Source organism: Xyrauchen texanus, chromosome 28 (genome assembly GCF_025860055.1).
Source record: "Xyrauchen texanus isolate HMW12.3.18 chromosome 28, RBS_HiC_50CHRs, whole genome shotgun sequence".
In the NCBI taxonomy this organism is placed as follows: domain Eukaryota; kingdom Metazoa; phylum Chordata; class Actinopteri; order Cypriniformes; family Catostomidae; genus Xyrauchen; species Xyrauchen texanus.
The window spans coordinates 30,467,284-30,485,386 of NC_068303.1; the positions used below are offsets into that span (position 1 = coordinate 30,467,284).

The 18,103-nt window shown below is 39.9% G+C and overlaps 1 protein-coding gene across 1 annotated transcript in view; it reads right to left on the reverse strand.

Annotated features, from left to right (window-relative positions):
* Nucleotides 1-14,930, reverse strand: part of LOC127622375 (forkhead box protein N3-like) — a 48,101-nt gene extending 33,171 nt beyond the window's left edge. The window contains exon 1 of the mRNA XM_052096464.1: nucleotides 14,778-14,930. The gene's annotated coding sequence lies outside the window, so the exon portion shown is untranslated. The remainder of the gene's footprint in view (nucleotides 1-14,777) is intronic.
* Between the last annotated feature and the right edge of the window lie 3,173 nt (nucleotides 14,931-18,103).

Consider the following 18,103-nt stretch of genomic DNA (forward strand, 5'->3'; position numbering starts at 1 on the left):
CTCTGCCAGTGGATGAAGCTGGTAACAACACAGAATGCACTAGTGGAGATGATGGGCTGTGAATAGCGGTTGCATGTGATAGCGACATCCAGTGCCCAGAATATGAAATTCATATAATTTCCTATTTCTGTTCTCATTCTAAAGTCTCTCGCGGGCTGCATTGGAGCAGTCAGATATAAAAATTGGAGCAGTCAGTTATAAAATTACCAAAAATTACCATTGTATTGGTATGTTTTTGGACATGTAAATACAATATATATGTGGCAGGGTGGAGGGCGGAGGGCGGGGCCGGGTCGGGATCCTACACACCCGATCCCGTATTAGGCTAATTAAGCATCGAAGGGATAAAGGTCGACTGCAGAAGATCGTGCGGCAGAGAGAGATCGTTTACGGACATGTCCGTCATGTGTGTGTTTGTGTCGTCTTTTAAGTTTATCATTAAACTATTATTTATATTGGAAAGCCGGTTCTCACCTCCTCCTTTCCATGGATCACTTTACACTGGTGCCGAAACCCGGAAAGGAGGAGGCGACAACCGGCTTTCCAATACAAATAATAGTTTAATGTCCGGAAAGGATCTCTCTCTGCCGCGCGATCCTCTGCAGTCGACCTTTATCCCTCGGAGGCTTAATTAGCCTAATACGCCCTCCGCCCTGCCACAATATAAATGGCAAAAGTTGGGGCCTGGAATCTTTGTTTGTTCAGAGTGGAGCAGTGTTTGGGAAAGCTGTTTGAAAACAATAATTTTTTAGCCATTAAATTTGGTGACACTTTAAATGACCTTTAAATTATACAGTCATTTATGAACAATTAATGTAGGGCTAATTTTAAACCAAGCGGAGTTAATGGACTTGAATTCATTCAAAACATTGAAATTCCTGTTAAACAGATTCTTCTCAAAGGCCAACAATATACTGGATTGAGATAACTCTAAGGTGCATCTCTTTGACTTGATATTTCAGTTCTGGTACACAGAGGATAAATAATAGACCTTTGTCTAGATGTCAACACCAGCATAGAATGAGATCGGAGATTCCCCCTCCTTTCCAGCACTAAAAAGAGACTTGTTTAGTTTCCATTTTCTCAGTTCCCATGACAACAGCATTAGGGCAAACCAGGGCATGTACATAGAGCCAACCAATCAGCCAGCCTGTTCGCATATCAAAGTATAGGGTCCATCCTCTCAGCCAGCAACATAAGTTCATAAGCAATGACAGCAAGGTGAAGGTTCATTGTCCAAAGGGGCTGTAGTGCACAACTATCACTACGAGTGTCACAAACACACTAGACCCTGGGCAAGATCTTTCTCAGTTCCATATGAATTGCTCCTACCCATAGGCAATTACCAATGGAAGAGTAAAAGCACACATTTGCTTTATTCCCCTGTTCCTCTGTTCCCCCACTCCCTCGTCTGATCTGAGCTTAGTGAAGGTGACCTGACCGCACACAGCCTGAGGGTCTTTGACTGAAGTTTGGTTCAGAGAGTAGACCTCTACTCTCAGAAGTCAGGCTTAAAACGGTGCTGGCCCCAGGCCCCTAAATTCATAGAGTACACAAGCAGCGTGCTAAGAAACACTTTGGCAGAGGGTTTTCTCTCCTTCTCTCTCCTGCTCTCTGTGATAAACGAATTGATTTTCAATGATAACTTATAATCCTTTAAAGACAAACCTACCGTGAGCTACGAGGCTGTTCTTCGATGGTATATGCTTCCTTTGAAGCCATCCATATGCGTTCTCTACTTCATTGTTTAAAATTGATTTAATAGCGGAATTCATGGTAAACAACTACATTACCCATTGCAGAGCAGAGAACTATCCACCAATAAGAGAAATGCAGCCAATGAAACCTGTGAAACATGCCTCGGAGTGACTGCGTGTTCCCATGACACACTGTAAATTATGTAGTTGAGTCGACCTGCCTTCACCCTTAAACTACTTAAATATTTGTATATATTTGAATACTTTGCAATAAATTTAAAATATGTTATTTCTATACTTATAATCAACAACCTAAAATCAATAGTTTTATATTTTCCCATCGGTTTTTATTCAATGACCTCATTTGCAATGTTTCATGGGATTGTAGTTCATGCCCTTATGAAAGATGGTAAGTACACAGCCTTGTAACTTTGACTTTATGTCCGACATTCAAATATTTTTCGAATATTTTTTTCCAATGAATCCTGCGAAGTGTGCCTCGGAGTGACTGCTCCCATGACACACTGTAAATTATGTAATCGAGTTTGGTTCATGGCTTACAACTCTTTTATGAAGGATTATAGTCTGTGGAAGAAACAAGAGGAGGCAGGAACCGGCTGAACAGTAAACAATGTTTTAATGTCAAACTTAACATAAAATAAATATAAACAAACTTCTCTGACATCCTTCCATCAATACTAAATTATGCATTGTGTCATGCATACTTGAACAGACAGTTAAAGACTGTAGCTCAACTATGCAAAAACCCATTAGACATTTTTGCATCTATTCATACATGTTTCCTAGAGCTTTCTCATAGAGTTTCCTCTATGCGTTAACACATGCGATTAATCCAAAAAGTTTATCATGCAAGTTTTTCTTAATCGTGATTAACGTATTTAATACGTTAATACAGCATAAACACTGGTGTGAAGGGGCGGAACCTTTGTAATGTGTTCCCATGGAGTCATTACACTGACACATGACAGAGAGCCAGAGCCCTTCTTCCAAGGAGAGACTACAATCTTAACATAAAACAGCATAGCATGGCGGTTCCATAGGCATTCGATGGGCGGTAATGTTGTAACACGCTAGTTGACCATTGCGCTCTCTCCTATGATAGAGCCGTGTAGGTTGTTGGCAGTATCATGAAGGCAGCTTCAAGTCTGGTGTAGGAAAGAGGATAGCCACAGTCTACTGGTAGATTAATAGTGTGGATTATGAGTTTAAGTGATTTAATGCAACATATGTGGGGACTAGTTCTTTCAATTAGTCAAACTCCAATTTAGACTTTGGGAAACGTTTAATGTGACTTTAAAATGGTGATATTTAAGGGCATTTCTATTTTTATATTATGATTTATATTACTTTATTTGGAAAGAAATTATAAAAGCATTATATTGCTACATAGTGTTTTGTTTCTTCCTTAGATGGAAATAAATACATTTTGACAAGAAAAGTGTTCACCCTTAAACATGGGTTTGGGTCCCAAGGAAGTAATTGCATTCACATAAACAATGGTAAGTGCTATTCAGATGCTGCATTTTTAAAATTATATATTTATATTTATTTGATCCCCTTTTCTCCCAATTTGGAATATTAAATTCCCACTACTTATTAGGTCCTCATGGTGGCACGGTTACTCACCTCAATCCGGGTGGTGGAGGACAAGTCTCAGTCGCCTCCTCTTCTGCTGAACTACCCAGGCCCCACAGACTAAGAGTTAATGAAATCTGCATTCCTGCACAATGTACACCACATTTATAACAGAAAATACAACACTCTTGGTGCTACTCTCAGCAACACTTCAAGCTTCGGCCACTGGGGGCAATAGGATCAAATTTCAGAAGCACAGACCAGTTTCAGCAGCAGAACGTTTGACCTCCGACTTCACAGAGTGATCAGTCTTTATATTGACCAGGAATATTAATTTAATAATGCACCTCAAGGAAGGTTCAATGAAAGGACAATAAATCTGTCAGTTTACTAATTTTTTTTAAGTGTTCACTGATCCATCAGGCCTTTCACTCCAGACTTTGGAGTAGGGAGGAATGGAAAACAGGCAGCTCTGTGACATCAGCACTTCTCTTCAGCAAATAGGAGAATGGGCCGATCGCCATTAGCCCAAAGTTTGTTCCCGCAGGTAACCACACAGAAAGAGCAACCCGCATTGTTACCCAAATCTTTCCTAGCCCTTGACCATTCACCATTGGGAGGAAAACTAAAAGAACATCCACCAGTCATTAACATCATTTCAAAGTCAACGTGTCCTCCAGTGTATGCTATTTGACAGGCCCTACCAGGGTAATGTGACTAAAAGATGATGGTAGCATGATTAGACAGAAGCTCTAAGGAGAAGCTATACATCTGCAGATCTGAGCTCAAAGGAGATAAGGAGGGGTGGAAGACGAAGATGAGACAGAGACCATGAGAGCTGACGGTCCAGTGCCAGATACATTTTCATCAAACATGTCCTTTGTGATCATCTGTCGAACTCGAAACACAGTCCACTTCTGCTGTTCATCAAACTTACCCACTTCCGGAAAACGACCGCAGTCCCTTGCATCCTTGTCGTGTCAGTTTGCTCAAACAATCCAGTCTGTATCCCCCAGCAAATGCATGGCTGACAATGACTGGTTTACAGCCCTTTGCATTGTTTTCACATTTACCAGACTGAATTATGCATGGTTAAAAGGAAACTACATTGTGCATACTCCCAGTTCCCTGATCATTTCAGGATTCCCAGAATTAAAGGGTAGTTATTGGATAGTCCACCAAAAAGTGAAAATTCTGTCATCATTTAAACACCTTCAAACCCATGTGACTTTTTCTTCTGTCAAACACAAAAGGAAATGTTAGGCAGAATGACAGTGTCGGTCACTTTTTCTTTTCCATACAATGAAAGTGGTTAACCCAGTTAAGAGAGTGCTCTATTGTTGGGAACACTAGCACACTAGCATCATATGCTGGGGACCAGCATCCAAAACACAAACATATGTTGGTGGCTAGCAATGCAGGGTCATAACGGACATGAGTGTCTCAGATGTTCAGAGTGTAAGCTGCATGCTTTTGTGAATACCTAATTCATCTGAGTGTATTCAGAGCATGGATCAGAGGAGTCAGCATGTCTGCATCCCACCACAGCACATGATCTCATCTCGGCACTTCCTGCTCATCTTCTGCTCTCCATAAGGGTCTCTCACAAAATAGTCTTGGCCACTTAATCATCATGATAAGGGGACAGAAGAGGAGATTCCTTGCCCCTGTCTCAGTGTTACCCTCACTTGTATAAATGACCCTTTATTACACCCAAGAATAATAGTTCAGGGCTTGTAACTAGAAGATTGCTGGTTTAAGCCATGTAAGATGTAAGCAATGAGCCATTGTGCCTTTAAGCAAGGCACTTAATCCAGGGCAGCTCCAGAAGCACTGTCACTCTAATAAGTGTACAGTATGTTGCATTGGATTAAACAATTGTGCTAAATGACTACTTACTAAAACAAAATAAGTATGAAACAGATAGTTATCCAGACTAAGGCTGTAGAAGAAGCAAGACTGGGAAACATCCTGAATATTCACAATATATTCACAATTAATTTGCTGGTAATATAAAATAAGCAACAATAAGGATATTGCGATGATTTTAATTAGAAGTTGACCGATAAATCGGTTTTACAGCTTTTTTGGTACTAGGATTGCACAATAAACTGAATCTGGGATTTAATTAATGTTGCACTCTTGTTGCCATTATGTCTGTGCCTGTCACAGTATGTAAAGTCTAAGAAATGTTTTAACATTCAATTAATTGTTTTTAAAAATTAATCAGCTGATTAATTGGTTAGCAGACTTTTTAACCAGCTTGGTATCGGCAAAATCTAGTACTAGTTGACCTCAATTTTAATTAGCTTTTTATTTGGCTAATAAGTTCCTTAAAGACTGAGATCCTTTCTTGTGTCATGACTGGTGAGTATGAGAGCATTAAGATGTGTTTAATAGCATTTCTGCTTTAAAATTTAGTGGCACAAACAAACAGCATTAGAATTGGGAAGTTTGATTAATTCCCATGAATCACTTCAAATTTTTGTTTCAATTAATCAATTCAGAACTTTGGATTCAATGATTCAGTTACACCATTACTACAAAAAATTGTTCATGAAGTCTCTGCGTATTGTTGTTTGTTGTATGTATTTTTACTGTATATGGCTGCATATAAATTATTTTTTATATACATCATTCACCCTTGGGTTTCTTCAGTAAAAAAACAGAACATGACTTTACCTTTTTAGTTGTTACTTTAAAATCTTCTTGGCAACAATTGTTGTTGGCGTCCTCTGTTTAAAAAAAAAAAACTATTTTCTTAGAGGCACCAAGTTTCCAGCAGGCACATTTGAATTCTTCTTAATATTGGACTCACTAACTGGTGACAAATTGTCACATCACACTAAAAGCAATTTCTTGTAAGTCACTTTGTCAACCTAAGCATACAGTAAATGTATTAATAATTTATGATTTAATGATATATATATGTATATATATATATATATATATATATATATATATATATATATATATATATATATATATATATATATATATATATATATATATATATATATATATCTGGGAAGGGTACAGTAAGCTAAGTGTGTATTGTGTTTATGTATGTGTGTGGTTCCTGTAGAAGTGTTACTAAAACCAGTAGAATTTCACATGTGAGAAACTAAAGCCATGGGGCACTCATGACTGTCACAGCTGTTCATTCAGGCCCAATCAGAAGCCACATCTCAGATGACTAGCGCCATGAATGGAGCAGACACAGACTTAATAAAAAGGACTATTAATGTATGAACCCCACACTACTCTTAAGCCAAGAAGCATTGTAGAATAAAGATGACCTTAATTCCTGCTTTTGTTCGTATGAGTAAGTGTAGGGGCCTTCTTTGTCTGTTTTGGTTTGCTCTAGTGTTTAAGCTCTGACATCATACATGAATATATTTTTTCCCTTTGCATTGCCAAAGAACAGGCCTACACATGGTCCAGACAGAGCAAAGGGAGACATCCAGTAGCAGAGGGACTGGCTCATCTAGAGTCAACAGAAAGAGCCTTTCTCAATTGCAGTTGCTTACAGTTATCATTAGCCGCATTTCCAATATCAGACCAAATGAGGGCAAGCTGGTGTATACCAGGGTCAGTTGTGTTCCCAACGGCCAATGCCTTTTGGCCCGATGATTACCCTTGGGTCAAAAAAGGCCAACCGGGCATTGAGGCAGATTATATGTCAAAGGTTTCACCAAACTTGTCAGGATATGTATCCAGCAAATAACGGTACAGGTTCGGGAAGAAAATAAATAAAAACAAAAAGGAAAACACAGTAAAAATTTGTTAAAACACACAAAGGAAAATCACCCAATGAAATGACTTTCCAGGGTTCGGTGAACTTTCATAGATGTGTGCTGGGACATCATCCAGCTGTTAGTGGAGAGACCACTCAGGATTGTCCCCTCTGGGTAGGAAGTGAGTTGCTTCCCCAAGTGCAGGAGTTTAAGTATCTCAGGGTCTTGTTCACGCATGTGATCGATAGGCGGATCGGTGCAGCGGAGACTGTAAGGCGGTCGTTAAACTGGACCGTGGTCGTGAATAGGGAGCTGAGTCTGCAGGCGAAGCTTTCAGTTTACTACTCAATCTATGTTTCTGCCCTCACCTATGGTCTAACCTAATTCGATTGTGGATACAAGTGGAAGAAAAGAGCTTTCTTCACAGGGTGGCAGGGCTTACCCTAAGAGAAAGGGTACGGTGCTCAGATATCCAGGAACAGCTCAGAGTAGAACAGCAGTTCCAGCACGTTGAAAGGAGCCAGTTTAGGTGGTTTGGGCATCTGTCAGGATGCCTCATGGACGTCTTCCTAGGGAGGTGTTCCTGGCATGTCCAACTGGGAAGAGACCCCCAGGGCAGACCTAGAACACGTTGGAGAGATTATGTCTCTTAACTGGCTGAGAATGACTTGGGATACACCAGGAAGAGCTGGAGAATGTGGCTGATGTGTCAACATGCCCACAAAGTCCAAACAATTTCAACTTTAAACCTGTTGCCGCTGATCTTTCGAACCATCAGCTAATGATTACCGGAAAATTCAGATGAAGTATTATTATGTGGTCTGTGTTAGAGCTAAAAGCAGAACAAGACATTGGACATGTTCAGAATGGCATACTACCATATTACTCTTACTGTTTTTACTATTCATAGATATGACATAAGCAGTAAGAGTAGCATGGGTAGTATGCCATTCTGAACTTGCTTAACGCTGGATATCAAGTGAATAGTCACTTGATATAATACTGCCAGCTGATTATTACTGTGGAGGATGAGGGTTAAAGAGATTGGACGCCTTAAAGTTCTTTCAATTAGTCAACCTCTCACTTAGACTTTGGGAAACATTTCGTGTTACTTGAATTGGTGCTATTTTAGAGCATTTTTATCTTTATACTGTGGAAGGCTTTGTCTGGAAAATGTTAATAAAAAATATTGTTATATATTTTTATTTTTTATTTCCTATGAAGTAAATAAAATACTTTTAACAGGAAAGGAAGTATATATTGTCCATTTTGGGTGTGGGGGTATAATCTGCATAGCTGTTATGAAAATAATGTCACAATGTAAAAGATTTTAATGGCAAAAGTAAAACAGGATCAAGATATTTTCTTGAAGGGTTTCTTGAGAATCACCCAGTTGCATGCCAAAGTTTGATCCTTAGAGTTGGGGGTGAAGAAACCCCCCAATCCTGAGTATGAGCAATAATAGTGATACCTGGTATAGAGAGTAAACAGACCCTGTTTATGGCATTTTACAAAATGACAATTGCCCAGTGGTGAAGAGGATCCCATGAATCACTTATGAGAGACAAATGTATGACATCATCACTCAGAAATGCCGCAGGCATATGAAATCTTGGGGTTTTACTGCTATATGTGCTCTAGTTGTAAAGATAACAACAGCTAATCATCACTGAGGGTAAGTGTATGAGTAAGACTATGTGTAACACATACACCGATCAGCCACAACATTAAAACCACCTGCCTAATATTGTGTATGTCCCAGCAAAGGGATCAATGGAAAAGAGGAGGCGAGAACCAGCTTTTCAACATAAATAATATTTGAATAATAAACTGAAGCACACAAACATAAACACACACATGACGGACATGTCCATTAAGGATCTCTCTCTCCCACACGATCCTCTGCAGTCAACCTTTATCCCTCTTGAAGGCTTGATTAGCCTAATACGGGACCGGGTGTGTAGGATCACTACCCGGCCCCGCCCTCTGCCCTGCCACATTCCTCCCTCGTTCTCTCAGGCTGGGGAGCCCCCAGCATGACGTACACACCCACCCCCCTGTTTCCCTGGGGGAGGGCATGCCCTAAGCCCCGTCTGCTGGCAGGTCATCCCCGTCTACCTGGACGAGGGAGGGGACAAGGGGAGGAAAACACAAATAATTAAACTGGGGGGGTACTTCCTGTAACAGTGTAGTACCCCCCAAAAAACACTGTAAAATTTAAAAGAGAGGGAAAAGGCAGTGAGAGAGAGAGATGAAAAAAAAAAACGCTTACTCGTCAGTTCTCCGATACGCCGTAGCTTGTTCCTCGGCCACTCCTCCACCCTCTATCGGACGACAGCCGTGCCTCTCCGGGCGGATCAGAGGCAGACCTCCAGCCCCTGGCGGACGGAACGCCCCGCCACGTTCTCGGGGAACAGAAGGGGTCTCCCCCACCCCTGGCAGCGGTTCTTCCGCTCCAGGCGGTCGGCAGCGAGCCCCTTCCTGGTCGGCGGTCTCAAACCCCTCCACGTTTCAGCGGCTGGTAGGGGACTCCTCGCCCCTGGCAGCGGCCCTGACCGCTCCAGGCGGTCGGTTAGGAGCCCCTTCTCCCTTCGCGGTCGGCGGCCATCGTCCTCTTTCAGGTGGCTGGGCTCCTCGTCCCCCGGCAGATGGCCGCGGCTGCTCTGTTGGGGTGGACGGTAGTGGCGAGAACTCTACTACAGCGTATCCCTCCTCCTCCTTGGGTTTCGGAACCAATGTAAAGGGATCAATGGAAAGGAGGAGGCGAGAACCGGCTTTTCAACATAAATAATATTTGAATAATAAACTGAAACACACAAACATAAACACACACATGACGGACATGTCCGTTAACGATGTCTCTCTCCTGCACGATCCTCTGCAGTCGACCTTTATCCCTCTCGAAGGCTTGATTAGCCTAACACGGGACCGGGTGTGTAGGATCACGACCCGGCCCCGTCCTCTGCCCTGCCACAGTCCCCCTCGTGCTGCAAAACAGCACCAACCCGCATCTCAGAATAACATTCTGAGATGATATTCTTCTCACCACAAGTGTACAGAGCGGTTATCTGAGTTACCTTAGACTTTTTCAGTTCGAACCAGTCTGTCCATATTCTGTTGATCTCATCGCTGGATATTTCTTTGTTTTTGGCACCATTCTGAGTAGATTCTAGAGACTGTTGTGTGTGAAAATTACAGGAGATCAGCAGTTACAAAAATACTCAAAGCAGCCCATCTGGCACCAACAATCATCCATGCAAATATCCAATCAGCCAATCGTGTGGCAGCAGTGCAGTGCATAAAACCATGCAGTTATGGGTCAGGAGCTTCAGTTAATGTTCACATCAACCCTCAGAATGGGGAACAATGTGATCTCAGTGATTTCGATCATTGCATGATTGTTGCGTTAAACACGATGTCAGATAGCTGGGAATAAAGTGCACAGTGAGCTATGAGCCTAAATAGCACAATAGGCTACATAAATCTTAAAACGTTCACCTTAAAGTCGAACAAAAATAATCTCTGTCACTGCCTGCAACATAGCAGGCCTATTCTTAATCAAAGCAAAAATGTGTAATTCTGCCCAGGCAGGTTCACTTTCCATGAGGTTGCAAACGCTACAGTTTATAGGACTTCTTCGGGATGCTTTGATTTTTAAATGATTTAGCATGAAACTGCTGAAATTTTGACAGGTAAAAAAATCTGGAATCATTCTGGTAACAGTCACATTAAGTCCTCTTTGCAACCTGAACCTCTTCAGAATGCCGATTTGTGACACCAGCGTTGATAAAGCTTGATGCAGCGCAAGATGTGCAACAAATGGTGAAACAGAACACAGGAGTCTCGAGATGCATTAATAAATATTGAAATTCTTTTTAAGGTAACAGTGTCTAAAACATGTGACGGTCCTGAAAAACAGAATGCATGTGCCTTGAGATGTGTTTATAAATATTAAAGTTCTTTTAAACTTTGTGAGTTGTGGCACAACGATCAAAGACGTCTGTCCGGTGTGTGTTTACATGGCCTATAGCCTATAACTATAGCCTAATTGGAAAAACTGACCCAAACCTGACCCAAAACCTGTAGGTTTGTCAGGTACCATCTGACTCAGATTGGGTTTAAGACCTGTAAACACATTGAAGAAGTAATCCAAAGTATTTAGAATACTTTACTGACCTTGAGTAATCATCATTACAAATGACATTTTATGTCATTTGTAGTTGAATATTAATTTCAAAAGTAATCCTCCCAAACTTGATAACGCATGATTTTGGATCAGTACATCATTTAAAAGTACATATAATCGGCCGTATAAGACATTGCTCCAAATTGTTTTTTTGGTCAATTTGAAAAATCCAACAAAATCTGGCAAGTGTCCTGTAGCGGATAAAGGTCAACATAGTCACGTGACACGTGATGGTGGGCATCCATTGTGTACCGGCCCATGGGCCGCTCAGTCAATCCATCCTTGCATACACAGTCACTTCTACAGTGCCAACCACTTTCAGCACCAACTGGCCAGTAAATCTTTATGAAAAATACAAATTAAATCAGTCACTGACTCACACTTCCAAAGCGGCAGTTAACCAATAAAGAGGCAGAGCAGCAGTCAGACTACATACAGCATGACATCATGAGTCATAATATCAGCCCCCTGAAACTAAACACCGCGCTCACTCTGTGCATTGCTCTATTCTCTGAAGCAAGTTCTAAGATACAGTAAGAAAACACAGTGTTCTGACTGTTTAAAATCTTCATGGCTGGTTTTTGTGGTCTGAAACTCTTATCTTGGAGCATTACATCATATTCAGTAAAATGTCACACTTGTTTTCATAGTGTTTTACGCTAATGTTGTGTCTTTAGATGAACTGGATTCACACACTCAATACTGATGTTCACCCGGAACACTATGTACACTATGTCCTTTTTATGGTATTCTAATGTATTGCATATTGCATATTGATTACTGTAAGTATATATTTTGAATTGCATGTAACCCTATATCTTGAATAATTATATGATATGGCATGACAACTCATTTAGTATCAAGTCAAATTGCTTGTAATTATAACTTACTAGCGCAATCAATTCTGATTCAATTCTAATTCTTGCCAATCTGAAACTGATCATGTTTAGATGAAGTATCCTGACTGTATAAAACACTTTTCTGTATGGGATGGAAAAATTAGGTTCTATTGCCAGAACCAGCTTCAACTTAAACAATAAAGCTAATAAATCATTCATTTCTTAAATAAATAACTAAAAATACTATTTAATCAGTTTTCTTACATATCTAAACATCCTTAAACACGATGAATTTATTGAAGAGAATTTTATGTATTATTTTTTAAAGAGGCAAAACTGTTGCTGAAGATATTAAGACTTGTTTTCAGATAATATATATTTTTCTTGTATTAAGGGAAAAATTTCAGAGATTAATGCTGTAAACAAGAAAAAAAAGTCTAATCTTCCCAATCAAAATGGCTTTCTTATGCCATTTTTTATCTCAATTAATTGTATCTTGTTTAATCAGAGATTCAAGCATAAAGACTGATGATCTATTACTTTTTTCCTTCTTGATTGTGTTTTTATGACGTCATTGATAATAATCTTAATTTTTTTAAGCATATTTTGTTTCATTGTGAATTTTGTATGACTTTAGAAAACAATGTCAGTTGATTTTTTAAAAGCACATTTTTCTTTAAAATGACTATTGTGTCAGCAACTGTTATCTGTAAGTTTTTAAATTTTTTATAAAAATAGGTATTGTTGTGCTGTTAACAATGTTGCAATTCTCAATCATGGGTGTCTGAGGCTACGTTAATCTGGATACATTTGAAAATGGCATTTTCATTTTGAAACACTCCCTGTCCACGCTGTCGTTTTCAAACATTTCCAAAAGTTGCTCGTCCAGACTGAAATGTACGAAAACACTTAAATCCTCTTACTGCGCAAGCAAAAAAAAGTCGCTGTGCCATTTACAGTCTGAAATGCAATTGTCCTTATGTTCAGCCACCGGACAGCAATTCTGAGTAAACTTCCCGTCACCTTTGAAGGAATGCAATGTGGAAGTTGTACAAAGTAACATTATCTTTAACAATGCTGTCAAAGTGAATAGCAGGCACAACAACCCTGTTACAACATGTGCCGCCAACTTGATTGTTTTGGGTTGAATGGATCACGTGACTGTTTCACATGATAACGAATACATTATTGTTCTCAGATATCTCCATTTTCCCTTTCCACACTACAATGTGAAGACAACGTTTTCAAATTCATCCACTTGGGAGAGCGTTTTCGAAAAGCTCAGTTTTTGCTGTCAAAAACGCTGTCTCAGTGTGGACGGAAGGCCAAAACTTAAAGAAAAAGATTCATTTTCAAATGAAAACATAGTAGTGTGGATGTGGCCTGAGTGGAAAGGATGTTTAGAAAATCAATGCAAAATTACTGATTAAGAAAACTATTTTTTCCAGTATACTATTTGTACATCCACACACACATACACGAACACATACACAAATCATCCATTCACAAAAACAAGCCGACGCACATACTTTATATAGGCTATCACAAAACGATAGACCTGCCATATTTCCAATAATGGAAAAACATGCTTTATGGATGACAACACTTGAGTCAGTCACACAGGCATCCAAATGTCTACACCCTAAGTGTGTAAACAGCTGTCTACACACGTTCTCAAACACACTCGCATACACACACATAGACAGACACATGTGGCAGTTGATTAAAAAGCCCAGTGTTCATGTACACAATCAGCTGTGTTGAGCCAGTCAGACTGAAGCTTCTGTCTGCTGTTGCTGTGCTCCACATCAGATCTGCCTCTCTTAACTAGTTTTCCGCCCGCCCGACAGACACAATATACCACACATACACACACACACACGCACACACGCCTACCGCCATCTGTCCAGGCTATCGTACAGATCACAAGCATTCTGTAGTAACTTGCCCTCGCCACAATAACTTCCCAATAAAACCCTCCTTTTTCTGGATATAGATGCACACCTGAGGATCTTCAGAAGGACAAACAGATGAAAAGTTAATGAACTTGCCGTGGAATTTCCTTTTAAATCCACTGCAAACTTTTGTGTCTCCAAACACTCCCTTCCTGCTCTTCTCCTAATTGTCAATGGAGAAATCAGCCTCTTCCTTTTCTGGGGGTTTGGACAGAAATTCCATGCATAGAGACTCAAATTATTCCTTAAATTTTAGAAAATAGTTCTTAATATTTTGTTCTAGTCCAAATTGTAGCATAAAAATGTGTTGAATGTTTATTTCATTTTATAGGTCATGATAATTATTCAGATTAAGAATGCACTGAATTTAAGTATGGGTAGAAAAACTTGCCTTATAAAAGGTATAAATGCCCCTCAAAATCAAATCCAGGGGGGAAAATATTGCCCCTAAATAAGTTAATTTCTGACAACTCTTTCCCTGCTAAACAATGCCATATTTCCGTCCAGACAAGACAAAAAAAAAAACCCACACACACAAGTATTCCCCTCAGTGATGACTCACTTCCACATTCCTTAGAAGAGGTATGTGAGACCATCCCTATATCTCAATACCCAAAACACACTCCATCAAACACGTTTTGCTGATGCCCCTGCAATAAACACACAGACACACTTAAAAACACACACTCACTCACAAAAGCATGCACACTAACATTCAAACACTCATGCCCATGCATACTGCCCTTAAAGATCAACAATCGGGTCACCTTTTAATGCTGATCAACTCTTAGTAAGCCTTCCACATGTATTCCTCTCCTCCTGATAACAGAGGGTCAGTTCCAACACTTCAGTCCCTCCATTTGTGCGCGAGCAGTGTTCTTGGAGTGACCACAACAACAGAGCTGTAGTGTCACCCTCTGCTTTTCCTCTCCCTCTCTCTCTTTCTCAGCTTTCCTAGGCTTAGGCAACCCCTGGAAGAAAATCCAGCACTCCCTGGGTCCTAGTGCTCATCCAGTGCTCACAAAGATGCCATTGTCTCTGGCTCAGGGGGAAGCCCTGCTCACTAGAGTCACCACTATAGGCACTGCAAGTGGCACTACCATTGGCATGCCAGGACTATTTGAGGAAATTGAGGATAATCAGTTATGCAGAACTAGAAAACACATTTTAGGTTCTGATTGCAATATTATGGGATGGCATAAGGCATTAAACAGAAAATATTTGTGCTGAATGAGAGAAAATGGAAACTGACACAGGCAACAGAGTGATAATTGTTTGTCAGAAATGTATAGTTGATCTTCTAAAATTATGATTGTTAAAAAGCTGAATAATATCTAAAATATTAGTTTGTGAGCATCATCCATCAACTCACTACCACAGACCCTGCACAGCCTGTTCATGGACGATCTGATGCATCTTGCACACAAAAATAGCAAGCTCTGATCTGATTGGCCAGCTAAGCACAATGTCTTGGAGTCAGGCTGTACATGTGTTTGTCAGTTCACCAAGAAATAAAATCATACCATGTACTGAGAAGTAGGCATGTGACGTATAAAATTTTCACATCACAGTAATTGCTGAAGCTTTTATCACAGCATTTGATATTATCACGGTATTGAATTACAGTACATTACAAAAATGGGTTAAAAGATAACAGATAACTAAGAACTTTGAAAAGTTGGTAAATTATCCTCTCTTTTGACAAACTACTCTTCGGCCGAATTTATATGTCTGTGTGTGCTAGCCCTGTGAAGGTCTGTGAAGCCCTTTGAAGGTTTCCCTGACTTCAGCATGAGACAGCTGGGACAGGCACCAGCACTACCCTACATAGGACACGCAAACTTTAGAAGATGGATGGATAGATGGATTCTCTTCGGCCACTTAAAAGCAAGCTACACATTGTCTGTAAATGGCAACAACAATTTCTTTATCGTCTTATTTCTCAATTATCTAGTTGTCTCTTAGAGTGTTATCTCTCATCGGAAACCATCTTCGACCAAAACTCCCTTTGCATTTTTATGGAACACAAAATACTTCCACACTGCCAACTTAACCCTTTTAGAAGGTGGATAAAGTGCCGGCTGCATTCCTTCTTCAGCCATGATTCTCATCCACGTTGGTTTTGTTTACATCAGAGTGTGCAAGTTGCATTTATGCCGCATACACGCAGTGTTGTTTGATGGAGAAAAAAAACTACTGTGTGATGACAAAAATGGAAACAATTTGCCTAAAAGATTATCTAGATTTATTTACAGTATTTTGAAGTACCCAAGATAAAAAATAATGTGCATGTTAATTACCGTGATGTAGCATGCTAGAGAATTCCGTCCCTTCTTACTGTGAAGTGCTTTTGACTTTTATTTTGTTTGAGGCACTTAAGCAAGTCAACTAAATTAATATTTATACCTGTTTAATTTTCCACTAATTTCTTCTGTTTTGTTTTGTTTGTTTTTTTTGTACACCTAGTCGTGGATTGACATTGCTTCGTGGTACTTTGATTTTTTTTCCCCAAGCGATTCGTTTTTTCCATGCCAGGCTATCATTTTGGTATCTCAAATTTCAGATTTTCCTGCCCCTAAATGATACAGTAAAAACAATGTAAACTGTAGTTGATTGGCTGATTGACATGTCCTGGCTAATTCTGCATTCCAGACAAAATCGGAGGTGGGAATATCCGAGTTGAAATTTCCCACTTCCGACATCAGTGCGTTCCGGTCAATCACACGTCACAGTCACATGAACGCATGCCAAATTCATAAACACATGCACAGTCTTTCAGATACAAGCTAGCTGGCTATCTAGTAGCTATTTTACGAGCAAAATAGATGAAAACACAAACAATTCTTCTTAACTTCCTCAGATGTTTCCCGCAGTGAAATATACTTAACAGATACAAACAGAATACTTACAGAGGAAATTTTGATATTATTTTGAATTCATAAGAATAATTAGTAAGGTTGCTTTTTCCATGAAGTGAACAGTAAAGTCAGTAATCTGATTACAATTTTGATTAGTAATTGGTATTTTTATGTAAATACATTTTTTGAGTAACTTAACCATTATTGGTGACCACATTGGGCTCATAATATAAACGCTCCTCCGTTCGAATGCATTCAAACAGCAGCGAAGCACCACCTGTCAATCAACGGCTGTGCTAAAACGAGTATAAAGGTTTTTTGTGCTTTCTCTTTCTTTACTTTTTTTTGCCCTTTATTATCATGCAGTAATACACTGACATAATGATTGATGTCTGCAATCATGAAATCAGGGACCCTCCCTCAAAATCCAAAAACAAGTGGTCAAAAAACACGCATATTATGACCAGATGTAAACGGTGATGCGTCTCGCTTGTTCTTTTGTGATCGGATTGCCCAAAATGCTTGATACCAGGTGTAAACAGGGCCACAGTGGACTGTTCTTGACCACAATAATTTACAAAGCAGAAGAGACTTTATGCTGACAGTCAAAAGTATGACTACATGACACCAGCAGGCAACTGACCACTCAGACTCTGGCTGGGGGAAAATATGCAAGGAATGGGTAGAAAAACATCATGCATGAACATAATTTCTGCTATTCTCTGGAGACTATAATAACAGGCTTCACTTGAGGACGGCATACCAATCTGTTGAGATGATACTAAGGGCACTGCAGATCAGCTCCCTGACATTACTAAAATTATCAGTCTACTGGCAGTCATAATTTATTTTAAAGCGATTTTAAATTGTTTTACAGAATTTAAAGAGTTAGTTCACCCAAAATGAAAATTCTCTCCCTCATGTTGTTTAAAACCCATACAATGGAAGTGAATGGTGACTGAGGCTGCCATTCCTTAACATTCTGCCTAATACTTCCTTTACTGTTCCACAAAAGAGAAAAACTCTTACAGGTCTGGAAAAATATGAGGGTGAGTAAATGATGACTTTTAATTTTTATCCCGTTTTCTCCCCAATTTGGCATGCCCAATTCCCACTACTTACTAGGTTTTCACAGCATGTGGAGGCTCATGCTGTTCTCCACGATCCATGCAAAACTTACCACGCGCCCCATTGAGAGCGAGAACCACTAATCGTGACCACGAGGGGGTTACCCC